This window comes from Salvelinus namaycush, unplaced genomic scaffold (genome assembly GCF_016432855.1).
Source record: "Salvelinus namaycush isolate Seneca unplaced genomic scaffold, SaNama_1.0 Scaffold171, whole genome shotgun sequence".
Classification (NCBI taxonomy): domain Eukaryota; kingdom Metazoa; phylum Chordata; class Actinopteri; order Salmoniformes; family Salmonidae; genus Salvelinus; species Salvelinus namaycush.
This window is the reverse complement of record NW_024058464.1, coordinates 229,265-252,550: the sequence shown is the minus strand read 5'-3', so window position 1 is coordinate 252,550 and position 23,286 is coordinate 229,265. Positions and strand designations below refer to the sequence as shown.

Here is a 23,286-nt window from a genome sequence, read left to right as displayed (position 1 = left end):
TCGTGTTGGAAATATGTGGACTTACAGTTGTTACATGGTAGGGTAGCCCAGTTGATACTGTTTATGGCCAGAAAATATTTTCTCTGTTTTTCCGGAGAACCTAGGAGAGTAAATCTGAACCCATCATAGAGTATTGATTACGGGTTCTGTGCTGTCAAGGTTATCACTCAGGACTCTGAATCCTACAATCTGAGTTCAAGTTTGGTCGGACCTACCATGTGAATAATTCTTCCTTGTTGAACTAGAAGATAGCTGTCCAAATATTGTTGTCAGTTGAAAGTATTTGCACACCGTGAAGGAACGACTGTCCATTTTTTTCTGTAAAATTCCAAATTTGGTAAAATGGGTTCTATGGTGTAATGGTTAGCACTCTGGACTTTGAATCCAGTGATCCGAGTTCAAATCTCGGTAGAACCTTCCTAGCTTTTGTGCTGAATTATTCACATGGCCTACCAATAATCTCATCTCTTGCTGTTAATCGTGTGAACAAATGACAGGAAAATCTGAACACTTCAAAATTATTTATGTACAGGGTTCTATGGTGTAATGGTTAGCACTCAGGACTCTGAATCCTGCGATCGAGTTCAAATCTCGGTAGGACCTACCTTGATTTTGCAGTGACATACTCCTCTCCTGTCAACTTTAAAATTGTCGTGTGTGAAAGAAACAAGTGGGTGGGAGTTGATGAGCAGTCTTTGGTACACATGAATGGCTAGCCTACAGGAAATGCATACTATGAGTGCCTAGTAGGTTTGTTAATTGAGAACTTGCTACCTCCCAATGAACGAAATTTTTCAGATTTTTTTCACCTCATCACATCAATCGTGTTGGAAATATGTGGACTTACAAGTTGTACATGGTAGGGTAGCCCAGTTGATACTGTTTATGGCCAGAAAATATTTTCTCTGTTTTTCCGGAGAACCTAGGAGAGTAAATCTGAACCCATCATAGAGTATTGATTACAGGGTTCTGTGCTGTCAAGGTTATCACTCAGGACTCTGAATCCTACAATCTGAGTTCAAGTTTTGGTCGGACCTACCATGTGAATAATTCTTCCTTGTTGAACTAGAAGATAGCTGTCCAAATATTGTTGTCAGTTGAAAGTATTTGCAACACGTGAAGGAACGACTGTCCATTTTTTTCTGTAAAATTCCAAATTTGGTTAAGAATAGGGTTCTATGGTGTAATGGTTAGCACTCTGGACTTTGAATCCAGGGATCGAGTTCAAATCTCGGTAGAACCTTCCTAGCTTTTGTGTGAATTATTCACATGGCCTACCAATAATCTCATCTCTTGCTGTTAATCGTGTGAACAAATGACAGAAAATCTGAACACTTCAAATTATTTATGTACAGGGTTTATGGTGTAATGGTTAGCACTCAGGACTCTGAATCCTGCGATCGAGTTCAAATCTCGGTAGGACCTACCTTCTTTTGCAGTGACATACTCCTCTCCTGTCAACTTTAAAATTGTCGTGTGTGAAAGAAACAAGTGGGTGGGAGTTGATGAGCAGTCTTTGGTACACATGAATGGCTAGCCTACAGGAAATGCATACTATGAGTGCCTAGTAGGTTTGTTAATTGAGAACTTGCTACCTCCCAATGAACGAAATTTTTCAGATTTTTTTCACCCTCATCACATCAATCGTGTTGGAAATATGTGGACTTACAAGTTGTTACATGGTAGGGTAGCCCAGTTGATACTGTTTATGGCCAGAAAATATTTTCTCTGTTTTTCCGGAGAACCTAGGAGAGTAAATCTGAACCCATCATAGAGTATTGATTACAGGGTTCTGTGCTGTCAAGGTTATCACTCAGGACTCTGAATCCTACAATCTGAGTTCAAGTTTTGGTCGGACCTACCATGTGAATAATTCTTCCTTGTTGAACTAGAAGATAGCTGTCCAAATATTGTTGTCAGTTGAAAGTATTTGCAACACGTGAAGGAACGACTGTCCATTTTTTTCTGTAAAATTCCAAATTTGGTTAAGAATAGGGTTCTATGGTGTAATGGTTAGCACTCTGGACTTTGAATCCAGTGATCCGAGTTCAAATCTCGGTAGAACCTTCCTAGCTTTTGTGTTGAATTATTCACATGGCCTACCAATAATCTCATCTCTTGCTGTTAATCGTGTGAACAAATGACAGGAAAATCTGAACACTTCAAATTATTTATGTACAGGGTTCTATGGTGTAATGGTTAGCACTCAGGACTCTGAATCCTGCGATCCGAGTTCAAATCTCGGTAGGACTACCTTGATTTTGCAGTGACATACTCCTCTCCTGTCAACTTTAAAATTGTCGTGTGTGAAAGAAACAAGTGGGTGGGAGTTGATGAGCAGTCTTCGGTACACATGAATGGCTAGCCTACAGGAAATGCATACTATGAGTGCCTAGTAGGTTTGTTAATTGAGAACTTGCTACCTCCCAATGAACCGAAAATTTTTCAGATTTTTTTCACCCTCATCACATCAATCGTGTTGGAAATATGTGGACTTACAAGTTGTTACATGGTAGGGTAGCCCAGTTGATACTGTTTATGGCCAGAAAATATTTTCTCTGTTTTTCCGGAGAACCTAGGAGAGTAAATCTGAACCCATCATAGAGTATTGATTACAGGGTTCTGTGCTGTCAAGGTTATCACTCAGGACTCTGAATCCTACAATCTGAGTTCAAGTTTTGGTCGGACCTACCATGTGAATAATTCTTCCTTGTTGAACTAGAAGATAGCTGTCCAAATATTGTTGTCAGTTGAAAGTATTTGCAACACGTGAAGGAACGACTGTCCATTTTTTTCTGTAAAATTCCAAATTTGGTTAAGAATAGGTTCTATGTGTAAGTTAGCACTCTGGACTTTGAATCCAGTGATCCGAGTTCAAATCTCGGTAGAACCTTCCTAGCTTTGTGTTGAATTATTCACATGGCCTACCAATAATCTCATCTCTTGCTGTTAATCGTGTGAACAAATGACAGAAAATCTGAACACTTCAAAATTATTTATGTACAGGGTTCTATGGTGTAATGGTTAGCACTCAGGACTCTGAATCCTGCGATCGAGTTCAAATCTCGGTAGGACCTACCTTTCTTTGCAGTGACATACTCTCTCTCCTGTCAACTTTAAAATTGTCGTGTGTGAAAGAAACAAGTGGGTGGGAGTTGATGAGCAGTCTTTGGTACACATGAATGGCTAGCCTACAGGAAATGCATACTATGAGTGCCTAGTAGGTTTGTTAATTGAGAACTTGCTACCTCCCAATGAACCGAAATTTTTCAGATTTTTTTCACCCTCATCACATCAATCGTGTTGGAAATATGTGGACTTACAAGTTGTTACATGGTAGGGTAGCCCAGTTGATACTGTTTATGGCCAGAAAATATTTTCTCTGTTTTTCCGGAGAACCTAGGAGAGTAAATCTGAACCCATCATAGAGTATTGATTACAGGGTTCTGTGCTGTCAAGGTTATCACTCAGGACTCTGAATCCTACAATCTGAGTTAAGTTTTGGTCGGACCTACCATGTGAATAATTCTTCCTTGTTGAACTAGAAGATAGCTGTCCAAATATTGTTGTCAGTTGAAAGTATTTGCAACACGTGAAGGAACGACTGTCCATTTTTTTCTGTAAAATTCCAAATTTGGTTAAAAATAGGGTTCTATGGTGTAATGGTTAGCACTCTGGACTTTGAATCCAGTGATCCGAGTTCAAATCTCGGTAGAACCTTCCTAGCTTTTGTGTTGAATTATTCACATGGCCTACCATAATCTCATCTCTTGCTGTTAATCGTGTGAACAAATGACAGGAAAATCTGAACACTTCAAATTATTATGTACAGGTTTATGGTGTAATGGTTAGCACTCAGGACTCTGAATCCTGCGATCCGAGTTCAAATCTCGGTAGGACCTACCTTGATTTTGCAGTGACATACTCCTCTCCTGTCAACTTTAAAATTGTCGTGTGTGAAAGAAACAAGTGGGGGGAGTTGATGAGCAGTCTTGGTACACATGAATGGCTAGCCTACAGGAAATGCTACTATGAGTGCCTAGTAGGTTTGTTAATTGAGAACTTGCTACCTCCCAATGAACCGAAAATTTTCAGATTTTTTTCACCCTCATCACATCAATCGTGTTGGAAATATGTGGACTTACAAGTTGTTACATGGTAGGGTAGCCCAGTTGATACTGTTTATGGCCAGAAAATATTTTCTCTGTTTTTCCGAGAACCTAGGAGAGTAAATCTGAACCCATCATAGAGTATTGATTACAGGGTTCTGTGCTGTCAAGGTTATCACTCAGGACTCTGAATCCTACAATCTGAGTTCAAGTTTTGGTCGGACCTACCATGTGAATAATTCTTCCTTGTTGAACTAGAAGATAGCTGTCCAAATATTGTTGTCAGTTGAAAGTATTTGCAACACGTGAAGGAACGACTGTCCATTTTTTCTGTAAAATTCCAAATTTGGTTAAGAATAGGTTCTATGGTGTAATGTTAGCACTCTGGACTTTGAATCCAGTGATCCGAGTTCAAATCTCGGTAGAACTTCCTAGCTTTTGTGTTGAATTATTCACATGGCCTACCAATAATCTCATCTCTTGCTGTTAATCGTGTGAACAAATGACAGAAAATCTGAACACTTCAATTATTTATGTACGGGTTCTATGGTGTAATGGTTAGCACTCAGGACTCTGAATCCTGCGATTGAGTTCAAATCTCGGTGGACCTACCTTCTTTTGCAGTGACATACTCCTCTCCTGTCAACTTTAAAATTGTCGTGTGTGAAAGAAACAAGTGGGTGGGAGTTGATGAGCAGTCTTTGGTACACATGAATGGCTAGCCTACAGGAAATGCATACTATGAGTGCCTAGTAGGTTTGTTAATTGAGAACTTGCTACCTCCCAATGAACGAAAATTTTCAGATTTTTTTCACCCTCATCACATCAATCGTGTTGGAAATATGTGGACTTACAAGTTGTTACATGGTAGGGTAGCCCAGTTGATACTGTTTATGGCCAGAAAATATTTTCTCTGTTTTTCCGGAGAACCTAGGAGAGTAAATCTGAACCCATCATAGAGTATTGATTACAGGGTTCTGTGCTGTCAAGGTTATCACTCAGGACTCTGAATCCTACAATCTGAGTTCAAGTTTGGTCGGACCTACCATGGAATAATTCTTCCTTGTTGAACTAGAAGATAGCTGTCCAAATATTGTTGTCAGTTGAAAGTATTTGCAACACGTGAAGGAACGACTGTCCATTTTTTCTGTAAAATTCAAATTTGGTTAAGAATAGGTTCTATGGTGTAATGTTAGCACTCTGGACTTTGAATCCAGTGATCCGAGTTCAAATCTCGTAGAACCTTCCTAGTTTTGTGTGAATTATTCACATGGCCTACCAATAATCTCATCTCTTGCTGTTAATCGTGTGAACAAATGACAGGAAAATCTGAACACTTCAAAAAAATTATGTACAGGGTTCTATGGTGTAATGGTTAGCACTCAGGACTCTGAATCCTGCGATTCGAGTTCAAATCTCGGTAGGACCTACTTTTTAGTGACATACTACTCCTCTCCGTCAACTTTAAAATTGTCGTGTGTGAAAGAAACAAGTGGGTGGGAGTTGATGAGAGTCTTGGTACACATGAATGGCTAGCCTACAGGAAATGCATACTATGAGTGCCTAGTAGGTTTGTTAATTGAGAACTTGCTACCTCCCAATGAACGAAAATTTTCAGATTTTTTTCACCCTCACACATCAATCGTGTTGGAAATATGTGGACTTACAAGTTGTTACATGGTAGGGTAGCCCAGTTGATACGTTTATGGCCAGAAATATTTTCTCTGTTTTTCCGGAGAACCTAGGAGAGTAAATCTGAACCCATCATAGAGTATTGATTACGGGTTCTGTGCTGTCAAGGTTATCACTCAGGACTCTGAATCCTACAATCTGAGTTCAAGTTTGGTCGGACCTACCATGTGAATAATTCTTCCTTGTTGAACTAGAAGATAGCTGTCCAAATATTGTTGTCAGTTGAAAGTATTTGCAACACGTGAAGGAACGACTGTCCATTTTTTTCTGTAAAATTCCAAATTTGGTTAAGAATAGGGTTCTATGGTGTAATGGTTAGCACTCTGGACTTTGAATCCAGTGATCCGAGTTCAAATCTCGGTAGAACCTTCCTAGCTTTTGTGTTGAATTATTCACATGGCCTACCAATAATCTCATCTTTTGCTGTTAATCGTGTGAACAAATGACAGGAAAATCTGAACACTTCAAAATTATTATGTACAGGGTTTATGGTGTAATGGTTAGCACTCAGGACTCTGATCCTGCGATCCGAGTTCAAATCTCGGTAGGACCTACCTTGATTTTGCAGTGACATACTCTCTCCTGTCAACTTTAAAATTGTCGTGTGTGAAAGAAACAATGGGTGGGAGTTGATGAGCAGTCTTGGTACACATGAATGGCTAGCCTACAGGAAATGCATACTATGAGTGCCTAGTAGGTTTGTTAATTGAGAATTGCTACCTCCCAATGAACCGAAAATTTCCGATTTTTTTCACCCTCATCACATCAATCGTGTTGGAAATATGTGGACTTACAAGTTGTTACATGGTAGGGTAGCCCAGTTGATACTGTTTATGGCCAGAAAATATTTTCTCTGTTTTTCCGGAGAACCTAGGAGAGTAAATCTGAACCCATCATAGAGTATTGATTACAGGGTTCTGTGCTGTCAAGGTTATCACTCAGGACTCTGAATCCTACAATCTGAGTTCAAGTTTGGTCGGACCTACCATGTGATAATTCTTCCTTGTTGAACTAGAAGATAGCTGTCCAATATTGTTGTCAGTTGAAAGTATTTGCAACACGTGAAGGAACGACTGTCCATTTTTTTCTGTAAAATTCCAAATTTGGTTAAGAATAGGTTCTATGGTGTAATGTTAGCACTCTGGACTTTGAATCCAGTGATCGAGTTCAAATCTCGGTAGAACTTCCTAGCTTTTGTGTTGAATTATTCACATGGCCTACCATAAATCTCATCTCTTGCTGTTAATCGTGTGAACAAATGACAGAAAATCTGAACACTTCAAAAAAATTATGTACAGGGTTCTATGGTGTAATGGTTAGCACTCAGGACTCTGAATCCTGCGATCCGAGTTCAAATCTCGGTAGGACCTACCTTTCTTTTGCAGTGACATACTCCTCTCCTGTCAACTTAAAATTGTCGTGTGTGAAAGAAACAAGTGGGTGGGAGTTGATGAGCAGTCTTTGGTACACATGAATGGCTAGCCTACAGGAAATGCATACTATGAGTGCCTAGTAGGTTTGTTAATTGAGAACTTGCTACTCCCAATGAACGAAATTTTTCAGATTTTTTTCACCCTCATCACATCAATCGTGTTGGAAATATGTGGACTTACAAGTTGTTACATGGTAGGGTAGCCCAGTTGATACTGTTTATGGCCAGAAAATATTTTCTCTGTTTTTCCGGAGAACCTAGGAGAGTAAATCTGAACCCATCATAGAGTATTGATTACAGGGTTCTGTGCTGTCAAGGTTATCACTCAGGACTCTGAATCCTACAATCTGAGTTCAAGTTTTGGTCGGACCTACCATGTGAATAATTCTTCCTTGTTGAACTAGAAGATAGCTGTCCAAATATTGTTGTCAGTTGAAAGTATTTGCAACACGTGAAGGACGACTGTCCATTTTTTTCTGTAAAATTCCAAATTGGTTAAAATAGGGTTCTATGGTGTAATGGTTAGCACTCTGGACTTTGAATCCAGTGATCCGAGTTCAAATCTCGGTAGAACCTTCCTAGCTTTTGTGTTGAATTATTCACATGGCCTACCAATAATCTCATCTCTTGCTGTTAATCGTGTGAACAAATGACAGGAAAATCTGAACACTTCAAATTATTATGTACAGGGTTTATGGTGTAATGGTTAGCACTCAGACTCTGAATCCTGCGATCCGAGTTCAAATCTCGGTAGGACCTACCTGATTTTGCAGTGACTACCCTCTCCTGTCAACTTTAAAATTGTCGTGTGTGAAAGAAACAAGTGGGTGGGAGTTGATGAGCAGTCTTGGTACACATGAATGGCTAGCCTACAGGAAATGCATACTATGAGTGCCTAGTAGGTTTGTTAATTGAGAACTTGCTACCTCCCAATGAACCAAAATTTTCGATTTTTTTCACCCTCATCACATCAATCGTGTTGGAATAGTGGACTTCAAGTTGTTACATGGTAGGGTAGCCCAGTTGATACTGTTTATGGACAGAAAATATTTTCTCTGTTTTTCCGGAGAACCTAGGAGAGAAAATCTGAACCCATCATAGAGTATTGATTACAGGTTCTGTGCTGTCAAGGTTATCACTCAGGACTCTGAATCCTACAATCTGAGTTCAAGTTTTGGTCGGACCTACCATGTGAATAATTCTTCCTTGTTGAACTAGAAGATAGCTGTCCAAATATTGTTGTCAGTTGAAAGTATTTGCAACACGTGAAGGAACGACTGTCCATTTTTTCTGTAAAATTCCAAATTTGGTTAAGAATAGGTTCTATGGTGTAATGTTAGCACTCTGGACTTTGAATCCAGTGATCCGAGTTCAAATCTCGGTAGAACTTCCTAGCTTTTGTGTTGAATTATTCACATGGCCTACCAATAATCTCATCTCTTGCTGTTAATCGTGTGAACAAATGACAGGAAAATCTGAACACTTCAAATTATTTATGTACAGGGTTCTATGGTGTAATGGTTAGAACTCAGGACTCTGAATCCTGCGATCTGATTCAAATCTCGGAGGACCTACCTTTCTTTTGCAGTGACATACTCCTCTCCTGTCAACTTTAAAATTGTCGTGTGTGAAGAAAACAAGTGGGTGGGAGTGTGAGGCAGTCTTTGGTACACATGAATGGCTAGCCTACAGGAAATGCATACTATGAGTGCCTAGTAGGTTTGTTAATTGAGAACTTGCTACCTCCCAATGAACGAAAATTTCAGATTTTTTTCACCCTCATCACATCAATCTGTTGGAAATATGTGGACTTACAAGTTGTTACATGGTAGGGTAGCCCAGTTGATACTGTTTATGGCCAGAAAATATTTTCTCTGTTTTTCCGGAGAACCTAGGAAGTAAATCTGAACCCATCATAGAGTATTAATTACAGGGTTCTGTGCTGTCAAGGTTATCACTCAGGACTCTGAATCCTACGATCTGAGTTCAAGTTTGGTCGGACCTACCAGTGAATAATTCTTCCTTGTTGAACTAGAAGAAGCTGTCCAAATATTGTTGTCAGTTGAAAGTATTTGCAACACGTGAAGGAACGACTGTCCATTTTTTCTGTAAAATTCAAATTGGAAGAATAGGTTCTATGGTGTAATGTTAGCACTGGACTTTGAATCCAGTGATCCGAGTTCAAATCTCGTAGAACCTTCCTAGTTTTGTGTGAATTATTCACATGGCCTACCATAATCTCATCTCTTGCTGTTAATCGTGTGAACAAATGACAGAAAATCTGAACACTTCAAAATATTTATGACAGGGTTCTATGGTGTAATGGTTAGCACTCAGACTCTAATCCTGCGATCCGAGTTCAAATCGGTAGGACCTACCGATTTTGCAGTGACATACTCCTCTCCTGTCAACTTTAAAATTGTCGTGTGTGAAAGAAACAAGTGGGTGGAGTTGATGAGCAGTCTTTGGTACACATGAATGGCTAGCCTACAGGAAATGCATACTATGAGTGCCTAGTAGGTTTGTTAATTGAGAACTTGCTACCTCCCAAGAACGAAAATTTTCAGATTTTTTTCACCTCACACATCAATCGTGTTGGAAATATGTGGACTTACAAGTTGTTACATGGTAGGGTAGCCCAGTTGATACTGTTTATGGCCAGAAAATATTTTCTCTGTTTTTCCGGAGAACCTAGGAGAGTAAATCTGAACCATCATAGAGTATTGATTACAGGGTTCTGTGCTGTCAAGGTTATCACTCAGGACTCTGAATCCTACAATCTGAGTTCAAGTTTTGGTCGGACCTACCATGTGAATAATTCTTCCTTGTTGAACTAGAAGATAGCTGTCCAAATATTGTTGTCAGTTGAAAGTATTTGCAACACGTGAAGGAACGACTGTCCATTTTTTTCTGTAAAATTCCAAATTTGGTTAAGAATAGGTTCTATGGTGTAATGTTAGCACTCTGGACTTTGAATCCAGTGATCCGAGTTCAAATCTCGGTAGAACTTCCTAGCTTTTGTGTTGAATTATTCACATGGCCTACCAATAATCTCATCTCTTGCTGTTAATCGTGTGAACAAATGACAGAAAATCTGAACACTTCAAAATTATTTATGTACAGGGTTCTATGGTGTAATGGTTAGCACTCAGGACTCTGAATCCTGCGATCCGAGTTCAAATCTCGGTAGGACCTACCTTTCTTTTGCAGTGACAACTCCTCTCCTGTCAACTTTAAAATTGTCGTGTGTGAAAGAAACAAGTGGGTGGGAGTTGATGAGCAGTCTTTGGTACACATGAATGGCTAGCCTACAGGAAATGCATACTATGAGTGCCTAGTAGGTTTGTTAATTGAGAACTTGCTACCTCCCAATGAACCGAAATTTTTCAGATTTTTTTCACCCTCATCACATCAATCGTGTTGGAAATATGTGGACTTACAAGTTGTTACATGGTAGGGTAGCCCAGTTGATACTGTTTATGGCCAGAAAATATTTTCTCTGTTTTTCCGGAGAACCTAGGAGAGTAAATCTGAACCCATCATAGAGTATTGATTACAGGGTTCTGTGCTGTCAAGGTTATCACTCAGGACTCTGAATCCTACAATCTGAGTTCAAGTTTTGGTGGACCTACCATGTGAATAATTCTTCCTTGTTGAACTAGAAGATAGCTGTCCAAATATTGTTGTCAGTTGAAAGTATTTGCAACACGTGAAGGAACGACTGTCCATTTTTTTCTGTAAAATTCCAAATTTGGTTAAAATAGGGTTCTATGGTGTAATGGTTAGCACTCTGGACTTGAATCCAGTGATCCGAGTTCAAATCTCGGTAGAACCTTCCTAGCTTTTGTGTTGAATTATTCACATGGCCTACCAATAATCTCACTCTCTTGCTGTTAATCGTGTGAACAAATGACAGGAAAATCTGAACACTTCAAATTATTATGTACAGGGTTTATGGTGTAATGGTTAGCACTCAGACTCTGAATCCTGCGATCCGAGTTCAAATCTCGGTAGGACCTACTGATTTTGCAGTGACATACTCCTCTCTGTCAACTTTAAAATTGTCGTGTGTGAAAGAAACAAGTGGGTGGGAGTTGATGAGCAGTCTTGGTACACATGAATGGCTAGCCTACAGGAAATGCATACTATGAGTGCCTAGTAGGTTTGTTAATTGAGAACTTGCTACCTCCCAATGAACCGAAAATTTTCGATTTTTTCACCCTCATCACATCAATCGTGTTGGAAATATGTGGACTTACAAGTTGTTACATGGTAGGGTAGCCAGTTGATACTGTTTATGGCCAGAAAATATTTTCTCTGTTTTTCCGGAGAACCTAGGAGAGTAAATCTGAACCCATCATAGAGTATTGATTACAGGGTTCTGTGCTGTCAAGGTTATCACTCAGGACTCTGAATCCTACAATCTGAGTTCAAGTTTTGGTCGGACCTACCATGTGAATAATTCTCCTTGTTGAACTAGAAGATAGCTGTCCAAATATTGTTGTCAGTTGAAAGTATTTGCAACACGTGAAGGAACGACTGTCCATTTTTTTCTGTAAAATCCAAATTGGTTAAGAATAGGGTTCTATGGTGTAATGTTAGCACTCTGGACTTGAATCCAGTGATCCGAGTTCAAATCTCGGTAGAACTTCCTAGCTTTTGTGTTGAATTATTCACATGGCCTACCAATAATCTCATCTCTGCTGTTAATCGTGTGAACAAATGACAGAAAATCTGAACATTCAAAATTATTTATGTACGGGTTCTATGTGTAATGGTTAGCACTCAGGACTCTGAATCCTGCGACTGAGTTCAAATCTCGGTAGGACCTACCTTTCTTTTGCAGTGACATACTCCTCTCCTGTAACTTAAAATTGTCGTGTGTGAAGAAAACAAGTGGGTGGGAGTTGATGAGCAGTCTTTGGTACACATGAATGGCTAGCCTACAGGAAATGCATACTATGAGTGCCTAGTAGGTTTGTTAATTGAGAACTTGCTACCTCCCAATGAACGAAAATTTTCAGATTTTTTTCACCCTATCAATCAATCTGTTGGAAATATGTGGACTTACAAGTTGTTACATGGTAGGGTAGCCCAGTTGATACTGTTTATGGCCAGAAAATTTTTCTCTGTTTTTCCGGAGAACCTAGGAAGTAAATCTGAACCATCATAGAGTATTGATTACAGGGTTCTGTGCTGTCAAGGTTATCACTCAGGACTCTGAATCCTACAATCTGAGTTCAAGTTTGGTCGGACCTACCAGTGAATAATTCTTCCTTGTTGAACTAGAAGAAGCTGTCCAAATATGTTGTCAGTTGAAAGTATTTGCAACACGTGAAGGAACGACTGTCCATTTTTTCTGTAAAATTCAAATTTGGTTAAGAATAGGTTCTATGGTGTAATGTTAGCACTCTGGACTTTGAATCCAGTGATCCGAGTTCAAATCTCGTAGAACCTTCCTAGTTTTGTGTGAATTATTCAATGGCCTACCAATAATCTCATCTCTTGCTGTTAATCGTGTGAACAAATGACAGGAAAATCTGAACACTTCAAAATATTTAATTACAGGGTTCTATGGTGTAATGGTTAGCACTCAGGACTCTGAATCCTGCGATCCGAGTTCAAATCTCGGTAGGACCTACCATGTTTGCAGTGACATACTCCTCTCCTGTCAACTTTAAAATTGTCGTGTGTGAAAGAAACAAGTGGGTGGGAGTTGATGAGCAGTCTTTGGTACACATGAATGGCTAGCCTACAGGAAATGCATACTATGAGTGCCTGTAGGTTTGTTAATTGAGAAACTTGCTACCTCCCAATGACTGAAATATTTTCAGATTTTTTTCACCCTATCACATCAATCGTGTTGGAAATATGTGGACTTACAAGTTGTTACATGGTAGGGTAGCCCAGTTGATACTGTTTATGGCCAGAAAATATTTTCTCTGTTTTTCCGGAGAACCTAGGAGAGTAATCTGAACCCATCAAGAGTATTGATTACGGGTTCTGTGCTGTCAAGTTATCACTCAGACTCTGAATCCTACAATCTGAGTTCAAGTTTGGTCGGACCTACCATGTGAATAATTCTTCCTTGTTGAACTAGAAGAAGCTGTCCAAATATTGTTGTCAGTTGAAAGTATTTGCAACACGTGAAGGAACGACTGTCCATTTTTTCTGTAAAATTCCAAATTTGGTTAAGAATAGGTTCTATGGTGTAATGGTTAGCACTCTGGACTTTGAATCCAGTGATCCGAGTTCAATCTCGGTAGAACCTTCCTATTTTGTGTGAATTATTCACATGCCTACCATAATCTCATCTCTCTGCTGTTAATCGTGTGAACAAATGACAGGAAAATCTGAACACTTCAAAAAATTATGTACAGGGTTCTATGGTGTAATGGTTAGCAACTCAGGACTCTGAATCCTGCGATCCGAGTTCAAATCTCGGTAGAACCTTCCAGCACTTTTGTGGCTGGAATTATTCACAAGCCTAACAATAATCTACATCTCTTGCTGTTAATGGGAACACAATGACAGGAAAAATATGAAACACTTCAATAATATTTATGTACAGGGTTCTATGGTATAATGGTTAGCACTCCTGGACTTTGAATCCATGATCAGATTTCAAATCTGGAGAACCTTACTAGATTTTGTGCTGCAATTATTCAAATGGCCTACCAATAAATCTTCAATATCTTGCTTGTAATGGTGAAACAAATGGACAGGAAAATCTGAACACAATAAAATTTATGTACAGGGTTCTATGGTGTAATGGTTAGCACTCAGGACTCTGAATCCTGCGATCCGAGTTCAAATCTCGGTAGAACCTTCCCAGCTTTTTTGCTGAATTATTCACATGGCCTACCAATAAACTAATCTCTTGCTGTTAATCGGGTGAACAAATGACAGGAAAATCTGAACACTTCAATAATATTTATGTACAGGGTTCTATGGTGTAATGGTTAGCACTCAGGACTCTGAATCCTGCGATCCGAGTTCAAATCTCGGTTTTGCAGTGACATACTCCTCTCCTGTCAACTTTAAAATTGTCGTGTGTGAAAGAAACAAGTGGGTGGGAGTTGATGAGCAGTCTTTGGTACACATGAATGGCTGCCTACAGGAAATGCATACTATAGTGCCTAGTAGGTTTGTTAATTGAGAACTTGCTACCTCCCAATGAACGAAAATTTTCAGATTTTTTTCACCCTATCACATCAATCGTGTTGGAAATATGTGGACTTACAAGTTGTTACATGGTAGGGTAGCCCAGTTGATACTGTTTATGGCCAGAAAAAATTTTCTCTGTTTTCCGGAAACCTAGGAGAGTAAATCTGAACCCATCATAGAGTATTGATTACAGGGTTCTGTGCTGTCAAGGTTATCACTCAGGACTCTGAACCTACAATCTGAGTTCAAGTTTTGGTCGACCCACCATGTGAAAAATTCTTCCTTGTTGAACTAGAAGATAGCTGTCCAATATTGTTGTCAGTTGAAAGTATTTGCAACACGTGAAGGAACGACTGTCCATTTTTTTCTGTAAAATTCCAATTTGGTTAAAATAGGGTTCTATGGTGTAATGGTAGCACTCTGGACTTTGAATCCAGTGATCCGAGTTCAAATCTCGGTAGAACCTTCCTAGCTTTTGTGTTGAATTATTCACATGGCCTACCAATAATCTCATCTTTTGCTGTTAATCGTGTGAACAAATGACAGGAAAATCTGAACACTTCAAATTTATTGATGTACAGGGTTATATGGTGTAATGGTTAGCACTCAGGACTCTGAATCCTGCGATCCGAGTTCAAATCTCGGTAGGAACTACCTTGATTTTGCAGTGACATACTCCTCTCCTGTCAACTTTAAAATTGTCGTGTGTGAAAGAAACAAGTGGGTGGGAGTTGATGAGCAGTCTTGTACACATGAAGGCTAGCCTACAGGAAATGCATACTATGAGTGCCTAGTAGGTTTGTTAATTGAGAACTTGCTACCTCCCAATGAACCGAAAATTTTTCAGATTTTTTTCACCCTCATCACATCAATCGTGTTGGAAATATGTGGACTTACAAGTTGTTACATGGTAGGGTAGCCCAGTTGATACTGTTTATGGCCAGAAAATATTTTCTCTGTTTTTCCGGAGAACCTGGAGAGTAAATCTGAACCCATCAAGAGTATTGATTACAGGGTTCTGTGCTGTCAAGGTTATCACTCAGGACTCTGAATCCTACAATCTGAGTTCAAGTTTTGGTGGACCTACCATGTGAATAATTCTTCTTGTTGAACTAGAAGATAGCTGTCCAAATATTGTTGTCAGTTGAAAGTATTTGCAAAACGTGAAGGAACGACTGTCCATTTTTTTCTGTAAAATTCCAAATTTGGTTAAGAATAGGTTCTATGGTGTAATGTTAGCACTTGGACTTTGAATCCAGTGATCGGTTCAAATCTCGGTAGAACCTTCCTAGCTTTTGTGTTGAATTATTCACATGGCCTACAAATATCTCATCTCTTGCTGTTAATCGTGTGAACAAATGACAGGAAAATCTGAACATTCAAATTATTTATGTACAGGGTTCTATGGTGTAATGGTTAGCACTCAGGACTCTGAATCCTGCGATCGAGTTCAAATCTCGGTAGGACCTACCTTTCTTTTGCAGTGACATACTCCTCTCCTGTCAACTTTAAATTGTCGTGTGTGAAAGAAACAAGGGGGGGAGTTGATGAGCAGTCTTTGGTACACTGAATGGCTAGCCTACAGGAAATGCATACTATGAGTGCCTAGTAGGTTGTTAATTGAGAACTTGCTACCTCCCAATGAACGAAAATTTTCAGATTTTTTTCACCCTATCACATCAATCTGTTGAAATATGTGGACTTACAAGTTGTTACATGGTAGGGTAGCCCAGTTGATACGTTTATGGCCAGAAAATATTTCTCTGTTTTTCCGGAGAACCTAGAAGTAAATCTGAACCATCAAGAGTATTGATTACAGGGTTCTGTGCTGTCAAGGTTATCACTCAGGACTCTGAATCCTACAATCTGAGTTCAAGTTTTGGTCGACCTACCAGTGAATAATTCTTCCTGTTTAACTAGAAGAAGCTGTCCAAATATTGTTGTCAGTGAAATATTTGCAACACGTGAAGGAACGACTGTCCATTTTTCTGTAAAATTCAAATTTGGTTAAGAATAGGTTCTATGGTGTAATGGTTTGCACTCTGGACTTTGAATCCAGTGATCCGAGTTCAAATCTCGTAGACCTTCCTAGTTTGTGTGAATTATTCAAACGCTACCAATAATCTCATTCTTGCTGTTAATCCGGTGAACAAATGACAGAAAATCTGAACACTTCAAAATATTTATGTACAGGGTTCTATGGTGTAATGGTTAGCACTCAGGACTCTGAATCCTGCGATCCGAGTTCAAATCTCGGTAGGACCTACCGTTTTGCAGTGACATACTTCTCCTGTCAACTTTAAAATTGTCGTGTGTGAAAGAAACAAGTGGGTGGGAGTTGATGAGCAGTCTTTGGTACACATGAATGGCTAGCCTACAGGAAATGCATACTATGAGTGCCTAGTAGGTTTGTTAATTGAGAACTTGCTACCTCCAATGAACGAAAATTTTCAGATTTTTTTCACCTATCACATCAATCGTGTTGGAAATATGTGGACTTACAAGTTGTTACATGGTAGGGTAGCCCAGTTGATACGTTTATGGCCAGAAAATATTTTCTCTGTTTTTCCGGAGAACCAGGAGAGTAAATCTGAACCCATCAGAGTATTGATACGGGTTCTGTGCTGTCAAGGTTATCACTCAGGACTCTGAATCCTACAATCTGAGTTCAAGTTTGGTCGGACCTACCATGTGAATAATTCTTCCTTGTTGAACTAGAAGAAGCTGTCCAAATATTGTTGTCAGTTGAAAGTATTGCACACGTGAAGGAACGACTGTCCATTTTTTTCTGTAAAATTCCAAATTTGGTTAAGAATAGGTTCTATGGTGTAATGGTTAGCACTCTGGACTTTGAATCCAGTGATCCGAGTTCAAATCTCGGTAGAACCTTCCTAGCTTTTGTGGAATTATTCACATGCCTACCAATAATCTCATCTCTTGCTGTTAATGTGTGAACAAATGACAGGAAAATCTGAACACTTCAATAATTATGTACAGGGTTCTATGGTGTAATGGTTAGCACTCAGGACTCTGAATCCTGCGATCCGAGTTCAAATCTCGGTAGAACCTTCCCAGCTTTTGTGCTGAATATCACATGGCCTACCAATAATCTAATCTCTTTGCTGTTAAATCGGCGGGAACAAATGACAGGAAAATCTGAACACTTCACTAATATTATGTACAGGGTTTATGGTGTAATGGTTAGCACTTGGATTTGAATCAGTGATCCGAGTTCAAAATCTCTGGTACGAACCTTATAGAATTTTGTGCTGAATTATTTCAAATGGCCTACAATAATATATCTCTTGCGTTATGCGGAACAAATTGCCAGGAAAATCTGAACACTGTCAATAAAAATTTATGTAAGGTTCTATGTGTAATGGTTAGCACTCGGACTTGAATCTGGATCGAGTTCAAATCTCGGTAGAACCTTCCCAGCTTTTTTGCTGAATTATTCACATGGCCTACCAATAAACTAATCTCTTGCTGTTAATCGTGTGAACAAATGACAGGAAAATCTGAACACTTCAAAATATTTATGTACAGGGTTCTATGGTGTAATGGTTAGCACTCAGGACTCTGAATCTGCGATCCGAGTTCAAATCTCGGTAGGACCTACCTGATTTTTGCAGTGACATACTCCTCTCCTGTCAACTTTAAAATTGTCGTGTGTGAAAGAAACAAGTGGGTGGGAGTTGATGAGCAGTCTTTGGTACACATGAATGGCTAGCCTACAGGAAATGCATACTATGAGTGCCTAGTAGGTTTGTTAATTGAGAAATTGCTACCTCCAATGAACGAAAATTTCAGATTTTTTTCACCCTATCACATCAATCGTGTTGGAAATATGTGGACTTAAAAGTTGTTACATGGTAGGGTAGCCCAGTTGATACGTTATGGCCAGAAAATATTTTCTCTGTTTTTCCGGAGAACCTAGGAGAGTAAATCTGAACCCATCAAGAGTATGATTACGGGTTCTGTGCTGTCAAGGTTATCAATCAGGACTCTGAATCCTACAATCTGAGTTCAAGTTTGGTCGGACCTACATGTGAATAATTCTTCCTTGTTGAACTAGAAGAAGTGTCCAAATATTGTTGTCAGTTGAAAGTATTTGCAAACCGTGAAGGAACGACTGTCCCTTTTTTCTGTAAAATTCCAAATTTGGTTAAGAATAGGTTCTATGGTGTAATGGTTAGCACTCTGGACTTTGAATCCAGTGATCGAGTTCAAATCTCGGTAGAACCTTCCTATATTTTGTGTGAATTATTCAAAGGCCTACCAATAATCTCATCTCTTGCTGTTAATCGGGTGAACAAATGACAGGAAAATCTGAACACTTCAATAAAATTTATGTACAGGGTTCTATGGTGTAATGGTTAGCACTCAGGACTCTGAATCCTGCGATCCGAGTTCAAATCTCGGTAGAACCTTCCCAGCTTTTGTGCTGAATTATTCACATGGCCTACCAATAATCTAATCTCTTGCTGTTAATCGGGTGAACAAATGACCGGAAAATGCTGAACATTCATAATATTTATGTACCAGGGTCTCATGTGTAATGGTTAGCACTTGGACTTTGAATCCAGTGATCCGAGTTTCAAATCTCGTAGAACCTTACTAGATTTTGTGCTGATGAATATTCAAATGGCTACCAAAATTCATCTCGTGCTGTTAATCGTGAAACAAATGGACAAGGAAAATCTGAACACTGCAATAAAAATGTATGTAAGGTTCTATGGTGTAATGGTTAGCACTCGGACTTGAATCCTGATCGAGTCAAATCTCGGTAGATTCCTCCAGCTTTTGTGCTGAATTATTCACATGGCCTACCAATAAACTATCTCTTGCTGTTAATCGGGTGAACAAATGACAGGAAAATCTGAACACTTCAATAATATTTATGTACAGGGTTCTATGGTGTAATGGTTAGCACTCAGGACTCTGAATCCTGCGATCCGAGTTCAAATCTCGGTAGGACCTACTGAGATTTTGCAGTGACATACTCCTCTCCTGTCAACTTTAAAATTGTCGTGTGTGAAAGAAACAAGTGGGTGGGAGTTGATGAGCAGTCTTTGGTACACATGAATGGCTAGCCTACAGGAAATGCATACTATGAGTGCTAGTAGGTTTGTTAATTGAGAACTTGCTACTCCCAATGAACGAAAATTTTCAGATTTTTTTCACCCCTACACATCAATCGTGTTGGAAATATGTGGACTTACAAGTTGTTACATGGTAGGGTAGCCCAGTTGATACGTTTATGGCCAGAAAATTTTCTCTGTTTTTCGGAGAACCTAGGAGAGTAAATCTGAACCCATCAAGAGTATTGATTACGGGTTCTGTGCTGTCAAGGTTATCACTCAGGATCTGAATCCTACAATCTGGTTCAAGTTGGTCGGACCTACCATGTGAATAATTCTTCCTTGTTGAATAGAAGAAGCTGTCCAAATATTGTTGTCAGTTGAAGTATTTGCAACACGTGAAGAACGACTGTCCATTTTTTCTGTAAAATTCAATTTGGTTAAGAAAGTTCTATGGTGTAAGGTTAGCACTCTGGACTTTGAATCCAGTGATCTGAGTTCAAATCTCGGTAGAATTCCTAGTTTTGTGCTGAATTATTCAATGGCCTACCAATAATCTCATTCTTGCTGTAATCGGTGAACAAATGACAGGAAAATCTGAACACTTCAAAATTTATGTAAGGGTTCTATGGGTAATGGTTAGCACTCGGACTTGAATATGATCGATTCAAATCTCGGTAGAACTTCAGCTTTGTGCGAATTATTCACATGGCTACAATAATCTAACTCTGCTGTTAATGGTGAACAAATGACAGGAAAATGAACACTTCAAAAATTTAGTACAGGGTTCTATGGTGTAATGGTTAGCATCAGGACTCTGAATCCTGCGATCCGAGTTCAAATCTCGGTAGGACCTACCTTGATTTTGCAGTGACAACTCCTCTCCTGTCAACTTTAAAATTGTCGTGTGTGAAAGAAACAAGTGGGTGGGAGTTGTGAGCAGTCTTGGTACACATGAATGGCTAGCTACAGGAAATGCATACTATGAGTGCCTAGTAGGTTTGTTAATTGGAACTTCTCCTCCAATGAACGAAATTTTCAGATTTTTTTCACCCTATCACATCAATCGTGTTGGAAATATGTGGACTTACAAGTTGTTACATGGTAGGGTAGCCAGTTGATACGTTTATGGCCAGAAAATATTTTCTCGTTTTTCCGGAGAACCTAGGAGAGTAAATCTGAACCCATCAAGAGTATGATTACGGGTTCTGTGCTGTCAAGGTTATCACTCAGGACTCTGAATCCTACATCTGAGTTCAAGTTGGTCGGACCTACCATGTGAATAATTCTTCCTTGTTGAACTAGAAGAAGCTGTCCAAATATTGTTGCAGTTGAAAGTATTTGCAACACTGAAGGAACGACTGTCCATTTTTCTGTAAATTCAATTTGGTAAGAATGGTTCTATGGTGTAAGTTAGCACTCTGACTTTGAACCAGGATCGAGTTCAAATCTCGGTAGAACCTTCCTAGTTTTGTGCTGAATATTCAAGGCTACCAATAATCTCATCCTTGCTGTTAATCGTGTGAACAAATGACGAAAATCTGAACACTTCAAAAATTATGTAAGGGTTCTATGGTGTAATGGTTAGCACTCGGACTTGAATCCTGGATCGAGTTCAAATCTCGGTAGAACCTTCCAGCTTTTGTGCTGAATTATTCACATGGCTACCATAATCTATCTCTTGCTGTTAATGGTGAACAAATGACAGGAAAATCTGAACACTTCAAAAATTTATGTACAGGGTTCTATGGTGTAATGGTTAGCACTCAGGACTCTGAATCTGATCCGAGTTCAAATCGTAGGACCTACTATTTTGCAGTGACATACTCCTCTCCTGTCAACTTTAAAATTGTCGTGTGTGAAAGAAACAAGTGGGTGGGAGTTGATGAGCAGTCTTTGGTACACGAATGGCTAGCCTACAGGAAATGCATACTATGAGTGCCTAGTAGGTTTGTTAATTGAGAACTTGTACCTCCCAATGAACGAAAATTTCAGATTTTTTTCACCTATCACATCAATCGTGTTGGAAAAATGTGGACTTACAAGTTGTTACATGGTAGGGTAGCCCAGTTGATACGTTTATGGCCAGAAAATATTTTCTCTGTTTTTCCGGAGAACCTAGGAAGTAAATCTGAACCCATCAAGAGTATTGATTACAGGGTTCTGTGCTGTCAAGGTTATCACTCAGGACTCTGAATCCTACCATCTGAGTTCAAGTTTGGTCGGACCTACCAGTGAATAATTCTTCTTGTTGAACTAGAAGAAAGCTGTCCAAATATTGTTGTCAGTTGAAAGTATTTGCAACACGTGAAGGAACGACTGTCCATTTTTTCTGTAAAATTCCAAATTGGTTAAAATAGGGTCTATGGTGTAATGGTTAGCACTCTGGACTTTGAATCCAGTGATCGAGTTCAAATCTCGGTAGAACCTTCCTAGCTTTTGTGTTGAATTATTCACATGGCTACCAATAATCTCATCTTTTGCTGTAATCGTGTGAACAAATGACAGGAAAATTGAACACTTCAAATTATTATGTACAGGGTTTATGGTGTAATGGTTAGCACTCAGGACTCTGAATCCTGCGATCGAGTTCAAATCTCGTAGGACTACCTTGATTTTTGCAGTGACATACTCCTCTCCTGTCAACTTAAAATTGTCGTGTGTGAAAGAAACAAGTGGGTGGGAGTTGATGAGCAGTCTTGGTACACATGAATGGCTAGCCTACAGGAAATGCATATATGAGTGCCTAGTAGGTTTGTTAATTGAGAACTTGCTACCTCCCAATGAACGAAAATTTCAGATTTTTTTCACTCATCACATCATCTGTGTTGGAAATATGTGGACTTACAAGTTGTTACATGGTAGGGTAGCCCAGTTGATAATGTTTATGGCCAGAAAATATTTTCTCTGTTTTTCCGGAGAACCTAGGAGAGTAAATCTGAACCCATCATAGAGTATTGATTACAGGGTTCTGTGCTGTCAAGGTTATCACTCAGGACTCTGAATCCTACAATCTGAGTTCAAGTTTTGGTCGGACCTACCATGTGAATAATTCTTCCTTGTTGAACTAGAAGATAGCTGTCCAAATATTGTTGTCAGTTGAAAGATTTGCAACACGTGAAGGAACGACTGTCCATTTTTTTCTGTAAAATTCCAAATTTGGTTAAGAATAGGTTCTATGGTGTAATGTTAGCACTCTGGACTTTGAATCCAGTGATCCGAGTTCAAATCTCGGTAGAACTTCCTAGCTTTGTGTTGAATTATTCACATGGCCTACCAATAATCTCATCTCTTGCTGTTAATCGTGTGAACAAATGACGGAAAATCTGAACACTTCAAAAATTTATGTACAGGGTTCTATGGTGTAATGGTTAGAACTCAGGACTCTGAATCCTGCGATCTGAGTTCAAATCTCGGTATGACCTACCTTTCTTTTGCAGTGACATACTCCTCTCCTATCAACTTTAAAATTGTGTGTGTGAAGAAACAAGTGGGTGGGAGTTGATGAGCAGTCTTTGGTACACATGAATGGCTAGCCTACAGGAAATGCATACTATGAGTGCCTAGTAGGTTTGTTAATTGAGAACTCTACCTCCCAATGAACGAAAATTTTCAGATTTTTTTCACCCTCATCACATCAATCGTGTTGGAAATATGTGGACTTACAAGTTTTACATGGTAGGGTAGCCCAGTTGATACTGTTATGGCCAGAAAATATTTTCTCTGTTTTTCCGGAGAACCTAGGAAGTAAATCTGAACCCTCAAGAGTATTGATTACAGGGTTCTGTGCTGTCAAGGTTATCAC

The 23,286-nt window shown here is 39.3% G+C and overlaps 29 non-coding genes across 29 annotated transcripts; all 29 read left to right on the top strand.

Annotated features, from left to right (window-relative positions):
- The first annotated feature begins 345 nt into the window (after window positions 1-345).
- Window positions 346-417, top strand: trnaq-uug. Its single transcript has one exon. It is a non-coding gene; the product is annotated as a tRNA-Gln (tRNA).
- A 115-nt stretch (window positions 418-532) lies between these two features.
- trnaq-cug lies at window positions 533-603 on the top strand. Its single transcript has one exon. It is a non-coding gene; the product is annotated as a tRNA-Gln (tRNA).
- A 569-nt stretch (window positions 604-1,172) lies between these two features.
- trnaq-uug lies at window positions 1,173-1,243 on the top strand. Its single transcript has one exon. It is a non-coding gene; the product is annotated as a tRNA-Gln (tRNA).
- Window positions 1,244-1,995: 752 nt separating this feature from the next.
- Window positions 1,996-2,067, top strand: trnaq-uug. Its single transcript has one exon. It is a non-coding gene; the product is annotated as a tRNA-Gln (tRNA).
- Window positions 2,068-2,181: 114 nt separating this feature from the next.
- Window positions 2,182-2,253, top strand: trnaq-cug. Its single transcript has one exon. It is a non-coding gene; the product is annotated as a tRNA-Gln (tRNA).
- A 753-nt stretch (window positions 2,254-3,006) lies between these two features.
- On the top strand, window positions 3,007-3,077 carry trnaq-cug. Its single transcript has one exon. It is a non-coding gene; the product is annotated as a tRNA-Gln (tRNA).
- A 571-nt stretch (window positions 3,078-3,648) lies between these two features.
- trnaq-uug lies at window positions 3,649-3,720 on the top strand. The gene has a single exon. It is a non-coding gene; the product is annotated as a tRNA-Gln (tRNA).
- Window positions 3,721-3,831: 111 nt separating this feature from the next.
- trnaq-cug lies at window positions 3,832-3,902 on the top strand. Its single transcript has one exon. It is a non-coding gene; the product is annotated as a tRNA-Gln (tRNA).
- A 566-nt stretch (window positions 3,903-4,468) lies between these two features.
- On the top strand, window positions 4,469-4,539 carry trnaq-uug. The gene has a single exon. It is a non-coding gene; the product is annotated as a tRNA-Gln (tRNA).
- A 927-nt stretch (window positions 4,540-5,466) lies between these two features.
- trnaq-cug lies at window positions 5,467-5,538 on the top strand. Its single transcript has one exon. It is a non-coding gene; the product is annotated as a tRNA-Gln (tRNA).
- Window positions 5,539-6,098: 560 nt separating this feature from the next.
- trnaq-uug lies at window positions 6,099-6,170 on the top strand. Its single transcript has one exon. It is a non-coding gene; the product is annotated as a tRNA-Gln (tRNA).
- A 929-nt stretch (window positions 6,171-7,099) lies between these two features.
- Window positions 7,100-7,171, top strand: trnaq-cug. The gene has a single exon. It is a non-coding gene; the product is annotated as a tRNA-Gln (tRNA).
- A 566-nt stretch (window positions 7,172-7,737) lies between these two features.
- trnaq-uug lies at window positions 7,738-7,809 on the top strand. Its single transcript has one exon. It is a non-coding gene; the product is annotated as a tRNA-Gln (tRNA).
- A 743-nt stretch (window positions 7,810-8,552) lies between these two features.
- On the top strand, window positions 8,553-8,623 carry trnaq-uug. The gene has a single exon. It is a non-coding gene; the product is annotated as a tRNA-Gln (tRNA).
- Window positions 8,624-10,172: 1,549 nt separating this feature from the next.
- On the top strand, window positions 10,173-10,243 carry trnaq-uug. The gene has a single exon. It is a non-coding gene; the product is annotated as a tRNA-Gln (tRNA).
- A 113-nt stretch (window positions 10,244-10,356) lies between these two features.
- trnaq-cug lies at window positions 10,357-10,428 on the top strand. The gene has a single exon. It is a non-coding gene; the product is annotated as a tRNA-Gln (tRNA).
- Window positions 10,429-12,801: 2,373 nt separating this feature from the next.
- trnaq-cug lies at window positions 12,802-12,873 on the top strand. Its single transcript has one exon. It is a non-coding gene; the product is annotated as a tRNA-Gln (tRNA).
- A 560-nt stretch (window positions 12,874-13,433) lies between these two features.
- On the top strand, window positions 13,434-13,504 carry trnaq-uug. The gene has a single exon. It is a non-coding gene; the product is annotated as a tRNA-Gln (tRNA).
- Window positions 13,505-13,613: 109 nt separating this feature from the next.
- trnaq-cug lies at window positions 13,614-13,686 on the top strand. Its single transcript has one exon. It is a non-coding gene; the product is annotated as a tRNA-Gln (tRNA).
- A 304-nt stretch (window positions 13,687-13,990) lies between these two features.
- Window positions 13,991-14,062, top strand: trnaq-cug. Its single transcript has one exon. It is a non-coding gene; the product is annotated as a tRNA-Gln (tRNA).
- Window positions 14,063-14,795: 733 nt separating this feature from the next.
- On the top strand, window positions 14,796-14,866 carry trnaq-uug. The gene has a single exon. It is a non-coding gene; the product is annotated as a tRNA-Gln (tRNA).
- Window positions 14,867-15,798: 932 nt separating this feature from the next.
- trnaq-cug lies at window positions 15,799-15,869 on the top strand. Its single transcript has one exon. It is a non-coding gene; the product is annotated as a tRNA-Gln (tRNA).
- A 724-nt stretch (window positions 15,870-16,593) lies between these two features.
- On the top strand, window positions 16,594-16,665 carry trnaq-cug. Its single transcript has one exon. It is a non-coding gene; the product is annotated as a tRNA-Gln (tRNA).
- Window positions 16,666-17,217: 552 nt separating this feature from the next.
- Window positions 17,218-17,289, top strand: trnaq-uug. Its single transcript has one exon. It is a non-coding gene; the product is annotated as a tRNA-Gln (tRNA).
- A 108-nt stretch (window positions 17,290-17,397) lies between these two features.
- Window positions 17,398-17,469, top strand: trnaq-cug. Its single transcript has one exon. It is a non-coding gene; the product is annotated as a tRNA-Gln (tRNA).
- A 1,105-nt stretch (window positions 17,470-18,574) lies between these two features.
- Window positions 18,575-18,645, top strand: trnaq-uug. Its single transcript has one exon. It is a non-coding gene; the product is annotated as a tRNA-Gln (tRNA).
- Window positions 18,646-18,758: 113 nt separating this feature from the next.
- Window positions 18,759-18,830, top strand: trnaq-cug. Its single transcript has one exon. It is a non-coding gene; the product is annotated as a tRNA-Gln (tRNA).
- Window positions 18,831-19,308: 478 nt separating this feature from the next.
- trnaq-cug lies at window positions 19,309-19,380 on the top strand. The gene has a single exon. It is a non-coding gene; the product is annotated as a tRNA-Gln (tRNA).
- A 3,273-nt stretch (window positions 19,381-22,653) lies between these two features.
- trnaq-uug lies at window positions 22,654-22,724 on the top strand. The gene has a single exon. It is a non-coding gene; the product is annotated as a tRNA-Gln (tRNA).
- Window positions 22,725-23,286: the final 562 nt, after the last annotated feature.